This window comes from Xenia sp. Carnegie-2017, unplaced genomic scaffold, assembly GCF_021976095.1.
Source record: "Xenia sp. Carnegie-2017 unplaced genomic scaffold, XeniaSp_v1 HiC_scaffold_20, whole genome shotgun sequence".
In the NCBI taxonomy this organism is placed as follows: Eukaryota; Metazoa; Cnidaria; class Anthozoa; order Malacalcyonacea; family Xeniidae; genus Xenia; species Xenia sp. Carnegie-2017.
In genome coordinates, this window is record NW_025813483.1 from 38,749 (window position 1) to 56,201 (window position 17,453).

The window sequence follows — 17,453 nt, forward strand, 5'->3', positions numbered from 1 at the left end:
CAGCTCAGGAGCTCAGCGTTCACGAAACTGCTTTTTAGCCAAATTATACTTTATAACGAGTTTGTTTTTGTAATACAATCCTGCAATGTCATGAGACTTTAACATCATATAAAAAACGTTTAAGACAAGATAAGACAAGTCATTGCAAAACAAGGTCAATTGATCTCAAAGGAACAAACGCGCCATTTTGTATAAGTTTCATGCTATCAATTATTCATAATTAAGCTATAAAAAAAGAAAGAGGAACAAAGAAAAGAAGTTAGAATACCAAGATATTCTGTTGTTTCTTTATTTGTTACAGAAAAGTAAGAAAAAGAAAGGTAAATCCTACATGAAATTTCACAGTCTATACATATATGTCTAACAGAGAAGATATTTAAAATGCCACTCACAAATGTTTCCCAATTTGTAAAATGTGAGAAAGATAGCTGCAAAGAGGTATTTTATACCACAAGAATGAAATACTTAACATTTGGTTTTAGTCATGAAATCATTTTGTAATGCTGTGTCTATTGTACGTTTTTACAATAAATTCTAGTTTAAAACAATTAATTGCATGCACAGATCAATCACATGCACAGAATGTGATGGATAAACTTGAAGATTTATATATTATATCTATACAAGTGTTTCGTTCCTGAAATAGCAAGAAAGTTTATTAACGAATGTCTTGAATTAGGGGTGCTCTTAATTTAATGCCTAACCTTACTAACTTTTTGTTATCACAGACCTACATTATGCACCTCTGTTTCAACTGTCTACCCCTTTGTTCTTATCATGCAATCCTGTCATGAGATTATGACGTGTTATTACAAAATCTTATTAAAGAAAAGGCAAAAAATCATTGTTGAATGACGTCAGGCCATTATACACGTGCATGCCGTATGGGTCTCATGTGATCAGTTGGAGTTGTTACTTAAATTCCATCGTCAATTAAAAAGCCTCTTAATGATTAATAATTCGCACATAATGACTTCTTGTCTATAAGCAATATATTTTTTATATGTAAAATAATATATATTTGGTTATCATGCCACTACACATACATGGATATATTGTATGAATAGGAGCATTATATTGTATGTATAGGAGTATTATAATCATGTATATATAGGAGCATTATAACCATTTATTTAACAGGCGCTCTTTAATCCTCGTCGCCAATGTAAAATCAGTTTACCACTTATTCACCAAAGTACAATCGTTCTCGCTTTAGCTGTCCACTGCTTATATATTGTCTGGAAGCTAATTACAAAGTATAACGTAATGTCCTTTTTATAATTATGGCATCATTGCTATTTACAATACATGACGTAATGTAACTAAAAGTAGAATGTAACTATATAATAAAAATGAGTCAGCATGATAAAGCTAAGTTATAAGTCTGACGTTATCTTAACGTCACACTACTTCCTATATAATGATTTATGTTTTACAGGATGAAGGCAGTTTTATTGATTTTGATCTTGTTTGCCGTTGCTGTTGATGCTAGAAAACTTTTCCCTAACAACATGACGTTTTATGAAAAAGGTATTGTCTTTATCTTTACTCGCAAAGAAACTTTGTTTTAATATTTGTGAGTAGAATGTAGTCAGTATAACCAATATGTTATACTGCAAAAAGTATAAAACAGTTGAACGATCGAGCGACCAGGCTATTTCCATATTATTGATCTTTATTTTCGGACTGGATGTACAACAGTACAAATAATCAAAAACTAACTTAACGTACTTTTGACCACTTTTAACAAAGACATATAAACGAAACTAACGTAGGAAAAGTGTTTCTAATGCATTTATTAAAGGATTGCCATAACACCTACATCTGTTTCTTTGACAATAGTCTAAACCAGTGGAATGTCAACAAATGTGAGCTTTGCAAGCGATTTGAAACGTCTGTTAGAGCTCGTTGTTTTCTATATTTGTGCCATAATCACGTTTTTAAAGTAGAAATGTGCGATGTGTACGCGTAAGATAATGGTGCCTTAGAAAATTTTTTAAGCACTGCCATGTTCAGCGCCATTTTGTTTGGATTTCAATGGTTAAACTTTATGAGTATTTGACAACTTAATTTTTAACAGACAAAGCCGAGGTGCAATTTTTACATATATCTATCCCTAAAAGATGTAATTTGTCAATATTTTATCGACATTTTATCGAATTTGTTGATGAAGGCTTTGTCTCTTTAATTTTGTTGAGCGTCAAAGTACACAGAATTTTGAGGATAGTTGTTAGGAAATTAATTGGAACGGGGATCGAGGGGGGTTTTCAAATTTATTTAATTGTGCCCAACTGATTTCTTTAGAAAGCTAAAGCACTTTTAAAAGGAATCAATCCGGCATAATTTAATATATGAATAACTCCCCTCCCCTATCATTAAATCTTGTAGCTAAGGTCCTGGCTGCATATGTTGTTCAAAAATGTTTTCATGCAAAGTAAACTTAATGACATATTGTGAGCAAAACAGTAAGTCAGTCCACTGGAACAAAATCGTACTCCTGTTGCTTAGGAATAATTTCTTGTGACAATGTCTTTTCGCATGTGTTTATGATCAACAGGAACAGGGTCTAGATGGGGGGTTAACCACGTGTGTAGTATATCAAAATATACAGCACTAATTTGCACAGCCACGTGGTGGAGAAATTTTGGCACAAATTTACCGTCATCCATTACAAAAATTATTTTTGCTTTTCTCTTCTTTAGAAACAAATCATGAGGGTTGGGAGCCAGACTGTATGTGCGACATTGATAACAATATCTATGGACATTGTTTTCCATCAGATTGTCCTTTTATATTGCCAGTGTTGTATAGATGTGGCAGCTGTCGTGGTGCATCAAATTGCTGTGCAATTGCATGATGAACTTGTGTTGAAAGATACAAGATTTTTTCATTGATTTATTTACACAACTTTTTCTAATTTACAAACGTGTACTGTGAAATACGCACTAAAAAGAATTGATAGAATCATTAATTCAAGAACTTTGATCATTTTCAGGCAGTTTATTTTGAAGAGTTAAACATCAAAGATAGTTTGTCACACATAAAAACCCATCTAGTTAGAATACCTCTTGATAAAAGTTGTTATTGTGTGATGGTCACCTTCAATTTACCCACCTACTTACCTTAGGATACCTCTTGATAGTAAGTGATGATCACCTACACTTTAACCTACCTAGTTGGAAAAATTCTCTTCATGTAGACAGCGTCTAAGTGCTCCCATTAGTTTGCAAGGATAGCATTAACCTCATGGACTATAATTCCCATTTCCTCTAGCCTTATCTATTTAAATACTAAATACGGTCAAATTGTGACATGATTGTGACATGTATAACATATACAACAGTGTCTTTACACAACGAAAAGCTATAACATATCATAATGAAGTTATGAGTCACGTGCATGAGCATGTCATTTGTTCGAAATTCAAATCCAAGTGACCATGTGACCTTTGTGACCTTGTTTTTGTAAGCCCAACAACGTGTGCGCGCTGCGCACCTTTTTTATGTTAAAGCAACTTAACATTTCCACCAAATTACAAAGTTTGTTTATTCTCTCATGAACATAAGGAAAAAAATTATAGTACAGAAAAAGCTGAAAAAAGAACAAAAATATTAAGAAATCACGATTTCTTTGTCTTTGTTTACAAAATCTATAGAGAAGACCAGTATTCTACATTTGGTATAGAGATATTAAAATGGCTTGCTATTTTCATAGTGATTTCTAAATAAATTTTTTATGTATGATTTTCTTGATCTTCTATTCGTTAGCCACTTCAGCAGCTCCAGGGCATCATAAAAATTGAATTTAGCAGCAGACATTTAAAATTTGCATGATTTGGCAGTAACTGACTCCCAAAAGACGTTAACGTTATCAGAAGAAACTTCACGCATTGTTGTTTTTAACCACGTATACGGCTTCTTGGGGAGCAATTATTGTTGAATCGTAAAAATTATGTAGGGTGATTTCAATGACGAGTAGTTTGTTTGGGATACCGTGCAGATTGCTAACGCACTTAGCAATTGTTTGTTAAGCCTAGTTTTCATTAGCGAGATAAGCACAAGCGATAAAACAAAGCCTAGCCTATTCTCCAGACATTGGATGAAATAAAAGAAAAAGGATTTTCTTTTCAATTTGTTTCTCTTCTGCCTTATTTATGTCAAGTTGCTGTTCTTATGTGTAAGCGATGCTTGTGTCAGTCGCTTCATTGCCTTCTTTTGTATTTTTTTTTTCTCTTTGTTTGTCGTTATGCTTATGTCCCTAGTGAAAACTAGGCTTAAGACTTTAAATCTTACGTTACTAAATATTTACAAAAAGGTTTCCATGTTCACCAGTCATGTTCCTATCAAAGTGATTCATGTGATTTTCAAAGTACAACATATAATTTTAAAGCAAGCGTCACCGGTTGATTGGTTTCGGTAACCAAACCTAACGTGTGCTTCTTCAAGTGGTTTCTGTCGAAATTGCATTTTCATTTGAGCTGTATTTATTCGAAATACACAAGCATTATTACTGGTAAAAACATTTTTATGTTTTATATATTATCTTGAGGTATTTTCATCTAATCTATGTCATACAGCAGGTGCTGGCTAAAAATTTAGGCGTTAGTGACACCTGTCACGCAAAGCACTGAATGAAACGGTGCAAAATAGGGACGCTTAGGTGGCGCTAGGTTTGACTTATTTCGATGTAAATTGGATAAGCAAAGTACACGTTTTAAGAAATTCCCATCAAATACACAATTTTATCGTCCAAAGTAGAAAATTATCCGTTCCAGTGATCGATTTAACGTAGTTAAGCTGAAAAATAGCAGTTTCGGTTCGTTATTTGTATGTTCAAAATGGCGAAAAACTTCAAAAACTAAAATAAAATTTTTCATTTGTTTTCTTTGCTTTTTGACTCGTTGCAAAAGTAAGTAAAGTTTATTGTTTATAAGAGCATCTGGGTTGCGGAACGTCGGCTAAAATCGCTAAGGGTTTTTTCCTGTTCCGTATTCTCCAAGTTCCGACATTTTCGTGTTCAGTCACGTTTATACCATTCAGGTTTTTCAACTAGTGATTAAAAGGCAAATTTAGCAATAGACAGAACTTGGCAAGCTACAACACAACTAGACAAAAATTACATACTAGACTTACTCAACCTTTGCCTCTTCACTGAATTCGCCCTCCAAATCATATACTACAGACAAATTTCAGGCACACAAATGAGGTCACCACTATCTACCTTTTTTGCAGAAGCCGTCATGCAACACCACGAAACACAATCAGTCACAAACAATACAAACATCAGACTATGGAAAAGATATGTCGACGACATTTTTGCCACAGTCAAGAAGGACAAAACTGAACAAATCTTACACATCATAAACAATACGACAAAGAACATAACCTTCACTAAAGACAAAGAGCACAACTAACAACTTACTTTCCTCGACATCCTACTAACCAGAACAGATGACGGTACACTAAACACACAAGTATAACGCAAAACCACCCACACGGACTAAATACTCGATTTCAACAGCAATCACCCAACACAACACAAAATAAGCTGCATTCCAACACTTTTTAACAGGATAAACACTCATTGTAACACCGAAGAAGCCAAGAAAACAGAACGCAACTACTTATACTCCACTATTTATAAAAACAATTACCATAGAAACTTCATAAACAAAACTATAAAGAAAATACAAATCAAAACACAAACCGACAAAAGCAACAAGAAACCGGACGAAACAGTAAAAATCGTCACATTACCACACATAAACGGAACATCAGAAATGACTGCCAGACTTCTTCGACCATTTAACATTAACGTCGCCCACAAACCTACACAAAAACTCTAATCATATTACACCAAACATAAACACAGAATAAACAATTCATGATACAACTGACGCGATCTACATGATACCATGTAAAGACTGCTCAAAACAATACATAGGACAAGCATCAAAGAAAATCTAAACAAGACTCACATAACACGAAAACTTCATAAAACGACGAGATCAGAACTCACTACCGGCAGAACATATACCCACGGAAACAACCACACATTCGACTGGACAGAAACTAAAGTACTCGGACGCGTAAAGACTAAAAACGAACGAGAACTTAAAGAAGCTTGGTACAGTAAAGACAACGACACAATATACAGACATATCGACATACCCATCATATACTCACAACTAAAGAAAAAGGACAAAAAAACTACAAACAACACCAAAGCTACAACAATACACTCTTATAATGATGACATCGATCATATCAACAATACACCAAAACCCATGGCAACGCACTTAACCCCATCCAATCACAATATCGTTGTTTGCCATGTAGCCCGTTAATGGTTTGCTCGTGATACATGAGAAAACAGTAAATGCGAGCGTTAAATCGGAAGGATGTAAAGCAATAAAAATTGTGTAAAACATGATAAGGTTGTCTTAAGTTATAAGTTCCTACAAAAAGCACAGTGTCAGAAGAAGTTAATTGAAACGTTGCTTGGTTTATTTTATAAAGAGAAGAACTCTTATAAGCAAAAACATAAAATTCGAAAGCAGAAACCCCTGTTTTCGGTCCATACTTCCCGATGCCTTCTTAAGCGTAAGGCAGTAGAATGCTGCATGTTAACGTTTTTCTGAGCGATTTTGGCCCTTTCCACGCTATACTACTTGGGGATGTCAATAGCAAGCTTCCGCTCATCAGACCCCAAGATCACCTGCGATAGGCTTTGTTCTGGGTACGCAGGGAGAGTGCGGTCGCGACCCGAAACGTCTGGACTGCTAAGCCACTGCATAAATATGTCGCACCCAGCTTCTACTGCTAGTTGACATTTACTATACATATATTTAACTTTATATTTACATTTATATACGTAGTTAAAGCACCTAGCGTACGCTTTAGATTTTTGGATGAGAATTTGTGTACGAATGAAAACACGTATGATTCCAAGCATGTTGACGACAATAAAAGCTCTAGCGAGGACGAGGTTCCAATGCAAAAACAATCCATTAATAACACCGAGTCTACCGAAGATATGTTCAAAAAAAATAACGATGAATCACGAACACAGTTTGGAAGCTTGTTGGATTACGTGGTATATAGTATTGAAAACTGTTCATGATGTTGCTGAAGATATGTAAAAATAATTACCATGTAGCGTCATTCGTTTAAGACGAGGAGTCGGATTTCGAAAGTGAAGAGGAAGCAATCATCGCAAGGGATTTTCAAGAAGATTCAAAGTGTACTCTGCAAACGTTCTATATTCAGATGAAGCATTGCAAAAGAGTAATCTAATAAATGTTATTGACGAGGGATAGTACAAGGACGAGCAGAGAAGATAGTGGCTTCTCCGTGAGATTGTGGAATGATTGGTTCAAGTTCATTCACAGGTAGAAACTTTCGATTGTTAACACAATTTTTGTTTAGCTCAGTAAATATTTTTTTTAAATTTTTGCCAATTTTTCGGCATTTTTGGTTTATTAATTTTATTTTTTTTAGGTGTTTCTCTTAAAAAGTCAACCAATGTCAAGAAAAAAGAGTTTGGTCTTTGGATGAATTAAAAAGCTCGTTTTTTACATCTAAGTTCCTTTTCATTGAATTGCAGTATCATAAAGAAAGTTATCTTCCTCTGAATATGTATTTGCCAATATAATGATAGCCATGCTTGAAAACTTCCACTCAAAGCTTCCACTTGCAAAAATGAAGATCATGAAGAAAAACAAGCATTGAAGTGACGAATAATTTATAGCTACTATTTTTTAATGTCATGTACTTTGTAGAGGTGTCTATATCCGGAGAGCCTTAGTCGATGTTTAGCATAGCGGCTTCTTGGACATTCTTTTATCTTGTCAAATCCCATGTCGCACGGTTTAAGCAATCACATCACTTCAGATAAGCTTCACGCTGAAAAATATCAAGGAAGAAATCAAAATGGCTGTGATGTTGGAAATGAGTATCCTGATTTGATGCCTCTTCCTTTCGGCTACACTGCGAGATATTGAAGAGTTCGGATTAATTTGAGGTGTTGTAAATGCTTGGAAAAAGGAGGGTTTGCTTCAGTTGTCAAAGTAACTTTTTATTACATACATCGTTTAAATAGACGGTAATTTGCAATTTTAAAGGAAATTCTGTACGTGATTTGGAAATGCTTTATATACGCTTAGATACGTAATAAATTGGGCGGCTGTCTCTATGCATTCAAAAGAATTCCTTTGACTCCAAAAAGTGTGCTTTTATAATCGCAAAATTACTTGAGAAGAGAAGTTACTTTCTACATTGAATCAAAAAAATATTTCAAGGTAAAAAGAAATTTAATGTTCAAGGTGAATGAAAATTTTATAATATAAGTGTTGAAAGCGAGGTTCAATTTAGAAATTGCTTGGCTTATTAAATGTTATCTTTGTTAAGTTAAAACAGAAAACAGTTTTCCATACATGGTTATAATTCTCCTATAAATTGTTACTAAGCTTGCTTTTTACTATAAAATTAGTGCTAGTTGATGCTGGGAGGGTGAAGTTGGTCGTTGCCATGACCACAGGGAACCGAAAACAAACACTCCTGAAGTTGGCATAGGAGGCATTTTGTGAGCGGAGGAAAAACCGATCCGATACAATGTAAACATAGCCTAAGAGGCCCAGACTTCGATCGCAAACGCACATTTAAAGCAACTCTAGACATGTTTATAAGTTTTCACTTGTAACCTTTACAATGTCACTTCGCATGCGTTTGACAAAACAAAAAGTATATTTAACTGTTTTCTGCTTTTCCATTCATACATTTCATGTAATGTTTGATGTAATAAACTGTGGATCTGAACAGCTTGGATTTAGAAAAATTGTTTGCTATCATTCGTAGTTTGTAATAAAAAATAATATTTTCCTTTGTTGCTACTTTACAGTTTCATGCTGGGCTTTAATATTTATATTTCAACTACTAACTGGCCTGGTTAAGACCCTACTGTATAATTTTTTCAAATATGCGTAAATTTGACTTCGAAAAAACCTATTTTTATTACATACAACATGCGTATAAATGAGGCTCACATATAGCTTATATAGTATCAAAATACTGCAAGAAGTTCAGCTCAGAAGCTCAGCGCTCACGAAACTACTTTTTGGCCAAGTTATACTATATAATGAGTTTGTTTTTGTAATACAATCCTGCCATATCATGAGATTTTAACATCATGTGAGAAACGTTTAAGACAAGATAAGACAAGTCATTGCAAAACAAAGCAACAAGCGCGCACATTTTGTATAAGTTTCATGCTATCAATTCTTCATAATTAAGCTATAAAAAAGAAGGAAGAAGAACAAAGAAAAGAAGTTAGAATACCAAGATATTCTGTTGTTTCTTTATTTGTTACAGAAAAGAAAAAAAAAGAAAGGTAAATCTTACATGAAATTTCATAGTCTATACATATATGTCTAAAAGAGAAGATATTTAAAATGCCACTAGAAAATGTTTCCCAATTTGTGAAATGTGAGAAAGATAGCTGCAAAGAGGTATTTTATACCACAAGAATAAAATACATAACATTTGATTTTAGTCATGAAATCATTTTATAATGCTGAGTCTATTGTACGTTTTTAAAATATATTCTTGTTTAAAACAATGAATTGCATGCACATATCAATCACATGCACAAAATGTGGTGGATAAACTTAAAGATTTATAATACCTAATACTTGGCTTTAGTCATGAAATCATCTTATAATGCTGTGTCTATTGTACGTTTTTACAATACATTCTAGTTTAAAACGATGAATTGCATGCACAGATCAATCACGTGCACAGAATATGATGGATAAACTTAAAGATTTATAATACCTAATACTTGGTCGTAGTCATGAAATCATCTTATAATGCTGTGTCTATTGTACGTTTTTACAATACATTCTAGTTTAAAACAATGAATTGCATGCACAGATCAATCACATGCACAAAATGTGATGGATAAACTTAAAGATTTATAATACCTAATACTTGGTCGTAGTCATGAAATCATCTTATAATGCTGTGTCTATTGTACGTTTTTACAATACATTCTTGTTTAAAACAATGAATTGCATGCACAGATCAATCACATGCACAAAATGTGATGGATAAACTTAAAGATTTATAATACCTAATACTTGGCTTTAGTCATGAAATCATCTTATAATGATGTGTCTATTGTACGATTTTACAATACATTCTAGTTTAAAACGATGAATTGCATGCACAGATCAATCACATGCACAGAATGTGATGGATAAACTTTAAAAATTTATGTATAATATTTATACAAGTGTTTCGTTCCTGAAATAGCAAGAAAGTTTATTAACGAATGTCTTGAATTAGGGGTGCTCTTAATTTAATGCCTAACCTTACTAACTTTTTGTTATCACAGATCTAAGTTATGCACCTCTGTTTCAACTGTCTACCCCTTTGTTCTTATCATGCAATCCTGTCATGAGATTATGACGTGTTATTACAAAATCTTATTAAGGAAAAGGCAAAAAATCATTGTTGAACGACGTCAAACCATTATACACGTGCATGTCATATGGGTTTCATGTGATCAGTTGGAGTTGTTACTTAAATTCCATCGTCAATTAAAAAGCCTCTTAATGATTAATAATTCGCACATAATGACTTCTTGTCTATAAGCAATATGTTTTTTACATGTAAAATAATATATATTTGGTTATCATGCCACTACACATACATGGATATATTGTATGAATAGGAGTACTATATTGTATGTATAGGAGTATTATAATCATGTAGGTATAGGAGCATTATAATCATATATGTATAGGAGCATTATAACCATTTGTGTACAGGAGTATAATATCCATGCATCTATAGGAGCATTAAAAACATATATATATAGGAGCATTATAACCATATATGTAACAGGCGCTCTTTAATCCTCGTCGCCAATGTAAAATCAGTTTACTACTTATGCACCAAAGTACAATCGTTCTCGCTTTAGCTGTCCACTGCTTATATATTGTCTGGAAGCTAATTATAAAGTATAACGTAATAACCTTTTTATAATTATGGCCTCATTACTATTTACAATACATGACGTAATGTAACTAAAAGTAGAATGTAACTATATAATAAAAATGAGTCAGCATGATAAAGCTAAGTTATAAGTCTGACGTTATCTTAACGTCACACTACTTCCTATATAATGATTTATGTTTTACAGGATGAAGGCAGTTTTATTGATTTTGATCTTGTTTGCCGTTGCTGTTGATGCTAGAAAACTTTTCCCTAACAACATGACGTTTTATGAAAAAGGTATTGTCTTTATCTTTACTCGCAAAGAAACTTTGTTTTTAATATTTGTGAGTAGAATGTAGTCAGTATAACCAATATGTTATACTGCAAAAAGTATAAAACAGTTGAACGATCGAGCGACCAGGCTATTTCCATATTATTGATCTTTATTTTCGGACTGGATGTACAACAGTACAAATAATCAAAAACTAACTTAACGTACTTTTGACCACTTTTAACAAAGACATATAAACGAAACTAACGTAGGAAAAGTGTTTCTAATGCATTTATTAAAGGATTGCCATAACACCTACATCTGTTTCTTTGACAATAGTCTAAACCAGTGGAATGTCAACAAATGTGAGCTTTGCAAGCGATTTGAAACGTCTGTTAGAGCTCGTTGTTTTCTATATTTGTGCCATAATCACGTTTTTAAAGTAGAAATGTGCGATGTGTACGCGTAAGATAATGGTGCCTTAGAAAATTTTTTTCAACACTGCCATGTTCAGCGACATTTTGTTTGGATTTCAATGGTTAAACTTTATGAGTATTTGACAACTTAATTTTTAACAGACAAAGCCGAGGTGCAATTTTTACATATATCTATCCCTAAAAGATGTAATTTGTCAATATTTTATCGACATTTTATCGAATTTGTTGATGAAGGCTTTGTCTCTTTAATTTTGTTGAGCGTCAAAGTACACACAATTTTGAGGATAGTTGTTATGAAATTAATTGGAACGGGGATCGAGGGGGGTTTTCAAATTTATTTAATTGTGCCCAACTGATTTCTTTAGAAAGCCAAAGCACTTTTAAAAGGAATCAATTTGGCATAATTTAATATATGAATAACTCCCCTCCCCTATCATTAAATCTTGTAGCTAAGGTCCTGGCTGCATATGTTGTTCAAAAATGTTTTCATGCAAAGTAAACTTAATGACATATTGTGAGCAAAACAGTAAGTCAGTCCACTGGAACAAAATCGTACTCCTGTTGCTTAGGAAAAATTTCTTGTGACAATGTCTTTTCGCATGTGTTTATGATCAACAGGAACAGGGTCTAGATGGGGGGTTAACCACGTGTGTAGTATATCAAAATATACAGCACTAAGTTGCACAGCCACGTGGTACAGAAATTTTGGCACAAATTTACCGTCATCCATTACAAAAATTATTTTTGTTTTTCTCTTCTTTAGAAACAAATCATGAGGGTTGGGAACCAGACTGTATGTGCGACATGGATAACAATATCTATGGACATTGTTTTCCATCAGATTGTCCTTTTATATTGCCAGTGTTGTATAGATGTGGCCGCTGTCGTGGTGTAGGAAGTTGCTGTGCAATTGCATGATGAACTTGTGTTGAAAGATACAAGATTTTTTCATTGATTTATTTACACAACTTTTTCTAATTTACAAACGTGTACTGTGAAGTACGCACTAAAAAGAATTGATAGAATCATTAATTCAAGAACTTTGATCATTTTCAGGCAGTTTATTTTGAAGAGTTAAACATCAAAGATAGTTTGTCACACATAAAAACCCATCTAGTTAGAATACCTCTTGATAAAAGTTGTTATTGTGTGATAGTCACCTTCAATTTACCCACCTACTTACCTTAGGATACCTCTTGATAGTAAGTGATAATCACCTACACTTTAACCTACCTAGCTGGAAAAATTCTCTTCATGTAGACAGCGTCTAAGTGTTCCCATTAGTTTGCAAGGATAGCATTGACCTCATGGACTATAGTTACCATTTCCTTTAGCCTTATCTATTTAAATACTAAATACGGTCAAATTTTGACATGATTGTGACATGTATAACATATACAACAGTGTCTTTACACAACGAAAAGCTATAACATGTCATAATGAAGTTATGAGTCACGTGCCTGAGCATGTTATTTGTTCGAAATTCAAATCCAAGTGACCATGTGACCTTTGTGACCTTGTTTTTGTAAGCCCAACAATATGTACGCGCTGCGCACCTTTTTTTATGTTTAAGCAACTTAACATTTCCACCAAATTACAAAGTTTGTTTATTCTCTCATGAACATAAGGAAAAAAATTATAGTACAGAAAAAGCTGAAAAAAGAACAAAAATATTAAGAAATCACGATTTCTTTGTCATTGTTTACAAAATCTATAGAGAAGACCAGTATTCTACATTTGGTATAGAGATATTAAAAAGGCTTGCTATTTTCATAGTGATTTCTAAATAAATTTTTTATGTATGATTTTCTTGATCTTCTATCCGTTAGCCATTTTAGCAGCTCCAGGGCATCATAAAAATTGAATTCAGCAGCAGACATTTAAAATTTGCATGATTCGGCAGTAACTGACTCCCAAAAGACGTTAACGTTATCAGAAGAAACTTCACGCATTGTTGTTTTTAACCATGTATACGGCTTCTTGGGGAGCAATTATTGTTGAATCGTACAAATTATGTAGGGTGATTTCAAAGACGAGTAGTTTGTTTGGGATACCGTGCAGATTGCTAACGCACTTAGCAATTGTTTGTTAAGCCTAGTTTTCACTAGCGACATAAGCACAAGCGATAAAACAAAGTCAAGCATATTCTCCAGAGATTGGAGAGAATAAAAGAAAAAGGATTCTCTTTTCAATTTGTTTTTGTTCTGCCTTATTTATGTCAAGTTGCTGTTCTTATGCTTAAGCGATGCTTGTGTCAGTCGCTTCATTGCCTTCTTTTGTATTTTTTTTCTCTTTGTTTGTCGTTATGCTTATGTCCCTAGTGAAAACTAGGCTTAAGACTTTAAATCTTACATTACTAAATAGTTACAAAAAGGTTTCCATGTTCACCAGTCGTGTTCCTATCAAAGTGATTCATGTGATTTTCAAAGTACAACATATAATTTTAAAGCAAGCGTTACCGGTTGATTGGTTTCGGTAACCAAACCTAACGTGTGCTTCTTCAAGTGGTTTCTGTCGAAATTGCATTTTCATTTGAGCTGTATTTATTCGAAATACACAAGCATTATTACTGGTAAAAACATTTTTATGTTTGATATATTATCTTGAGGTATTTTCATCTAATCTATGTCATACAGCAGGTGCTGGCTAAAAATTTAGGCGTTAGTGACACCTGTCACGCAAAGCACTGAATGAAACGGTGCAAAATAGGGACGCTTAGGTGGCGCTAGGTTTGACTTATTTCGATGTAAATTGGATAAGCAAAGCACACGTTTTAAGAAATTCCCATCAAATACACAATTTTATCGTCCAAAGTAGAAAATTATCCGTTCCAGTGATCGATTTAACGTAGTTAAGCTGAAAAATAGCAGTTTCGGTTCGTTATTTGTATGTTCAAAATGGCGAAAAACTTCAAAAACTAAAATAAAATTTTTCATTTGTTTTCTTTGCTTTTTGACTCGTTGCAAAAGTAAGTAAAGTTTATTGTTTATAAGAGCATCTGGGGTGCGGAACGTCGGCTAAAATCGCTAAGGGTTTTTTCCTGTTCAGTATTCTCCAAGTTCCGACATTTTCGTGTTCAGTCACGTTTATACCATTCAGGTTTTTCAACTAGTGATTAAAAGGCAAATTTCACAATAGACAGAACTTGGCAAGCTACAACACAACTAGACAAAAATTACATACTAGACTTACTCAACCTTTGCCTCTTCACTGAATTCGCCCTCCAAATCATATACTACAGACAAATTTCAGGCACACAAATGAGGTCACCACTATCTACCTTTTTTGCAGAAGCCGTCATGCAACACCACGAAACACAATCAGTCACAAACAATACAAACATCAGACTATGGAAAAGATATGTCGACGACATCTTTGCCACAGTCTAGAAGGACAAAACTGAACAAATCTTACACATCATAAACAATACGACAAAGAACATAACCTTCACTAAAGACAAAGAGCACAACTAACAACTCACTTTCCTTGACATCCTACTAACCAGAACAGATGACGGTACACTAAACACACAAGTATACCGCAAAACCACCCACACGGACTAAATACTCGATTTCAACAGCAATCACCCAACACAACACAAAATAAGCTGCATTCGAACACTTTTTAACAGGATAAACACTCATTGTAACACCGAAGAAGCCAAGAAAACAGAACGCAACTACTTATACTCCACTATTTATAAAAACAATTACCATAGAAACTTCATAAACAAAACTATAAAGAAAATACAAATCAAAACACAAACCGACAAAAGCAACAAGAAACCGGACGAAACAGTAAAAATCGTCACATTACCACACATAAACGGAACATCAGAAATGACTGCCAGACTTCTTCGACCATTTAATATTAACGTCGCCCACAAACCTACACAAAAACTCTAATCATATTACACCAAACATAAACACAGAACAACAATTCATGATACAACTGACGCGATCTACATGATACCATGTAAAGACTGCTCAAAACAATACATAGGACAAACATCTAAGAAAATTGAAACAAGACTCACATAACACGAAAACTTCATAAAACGACGAGATCAGAACTCACTACTGGCAGAACATATGCCCACGGAAACAACCACACATTCGACTGGACAGAAACTAAAGTACTCGGACGCGTAAAGACTAAAAACGAACGAGAACTTAAAGAAGCTTGGTACAGTAAAGACAACGACACAATATACAGACATATCGACATACCCGTCATATACTCACAACTAAAGAAAAAGGACAAAAAAACTACAAACAACACCAAAGCTACAACAATACACTCTTATAATGATAACATCGATCATATCAACAATACACCAAAACCCATGGCAACGCACTTAACCCCATCCAATCACAATATCGTTGTTTGCCATGTAGCCCGTTAATGGTTTGCTCGTGATACATGAGAAAACAGTAAATGCGAGCGTTAAATCGGAAGGATGTAAAGCAATAAAAATTGTGTAAAACATGATTAAGGTTGTCTTAAGTTATACGTTCCTACAAAAAGCACAGTGTCAGAAGAAGTTAATTGAAACGTTGCTTGGTTTATTTTATAAAGAGAAGAACTCTTATAAGCAAAAACATAAAATTCGAAAGCAGAAACCCCTGTTTTCGGTCCATACTTCCCGATGCCTTCTTAAGCGTAAGGCAGTAGAATGCTGCATGTTAACGTTTTTCTGAGCGATTTTGGCCCTTTCCACGCTATCCTACTTGGAGATGTCAATAGCAAGCTTCCGCTCATCAGACCCCAAGATCACCTGCGATAGGCTTTGTTCTGGGTACGCAGGGAGAGTGCGGTCGCGACCCGAAACGTCTGGACTGCTAAGCCACTGCATAAATTTGTCGCACCCAGCTTCTACTGCTAGTTGACATCTACTATACATACATTTAACTTTATATTTACATTTATATACGTAGTTGAAGCACCTAGCGTACGCTTTAGATTTTTGGATGAGAATTTGTGTACGAATGAAAACACGTATGATTCCAAGCATGTTGACGACAATAAAAGCTCTAGCGAGGACGAGGTTCCAATGCAAAAACAATCCATTAATAACACCGAGTCTACCGAAGATATGTTCAAAAAAAATAACGATGAATCACAAACACAGTTTGGAAGCTTGTTGGATTACGTGGTACATAGTATTGAAAACTGTTCATGATGTTGCTGAAGATATGTAAAAATAATTACCATGTAGCGTCATTCGTTTAAGACGAGGAGTCGGATTTCGAAAGTGAAGAGGAAGCAATCATCGCAAGGGATTTTCAAGAAGATTCAAAGTGTACTCTGCAAACGTTCTATATTCAGATGAAGCATTGCAAAAGAGTAATCTAATAAATGTTATTGACGAGGGATAGTACAAGGACGAGCAGAGAAGATAGTGGCTTCTCCGTGAGATTGTGGAATGATTGGTTCAAGTTCATTCACAGGTAGAAACTTTCGATTGTTAACACAATTTTTGTTTAGCTCAGTAAATATTTTTTTTAAATTTTTGCCAATTTTTCGACATTTTTGGTTTATTAATTTTATTTTTTTTAGGTGTTTCTCTTAAAAAGTCAACCAATGTCAAGAAAAAAGAGTTTGGTCTTTGGATGAATTAAAAAGCTCGTTTTTTACATCTAAGTTCCTTTTCATTGAATTGCAGTATCATAAAGAAAGTTATCTTCCTCTGAATATGTATTTGCCAATATAATGATAGCCATGCTTGAAAACTTCCACTCAAAGCTT

At 34.0% G+C, this 17,453-nt stretch overlaps 2 long non-coding RNA genes across 2 annotated transcripts; both read left to right on the forward strand.

The window, feature by feature from the left end:
* The first annotated feature begins 121 nt into the window (after nucleotides 1-121).
* LOC124442785 lies at nucleotides 122-2,985 on the forward strand. The gene is made up of 3 exons (XR_006947356.1): nucleotides 122-320; nucleotides 1,439-1,530; nucleotides 2,703-2,985. It is a non-coding gene; the product is annotated as an uncharacterized LOC124442785 (long non-coding RNA).
* Nucleotides 2,986-9,097: 6,112 nt separating this feature from the next.
* Nucleotides 9,098-12,813, forward strand: LOC124441833. The gene is made up of 3 exons (XR_006947006.1): nucleotides 9,098-9,387; nucleotides 11,203-11,294; nucleotides 12,469-12,813. It is a non-coding gene; the product is annotated as an uncharacterized LOC124441833 (long non-coding RNA).
* The last annotated feature ends 4,640 nt before the right edge of the window (nucleotides 12,814-17,453 follow it).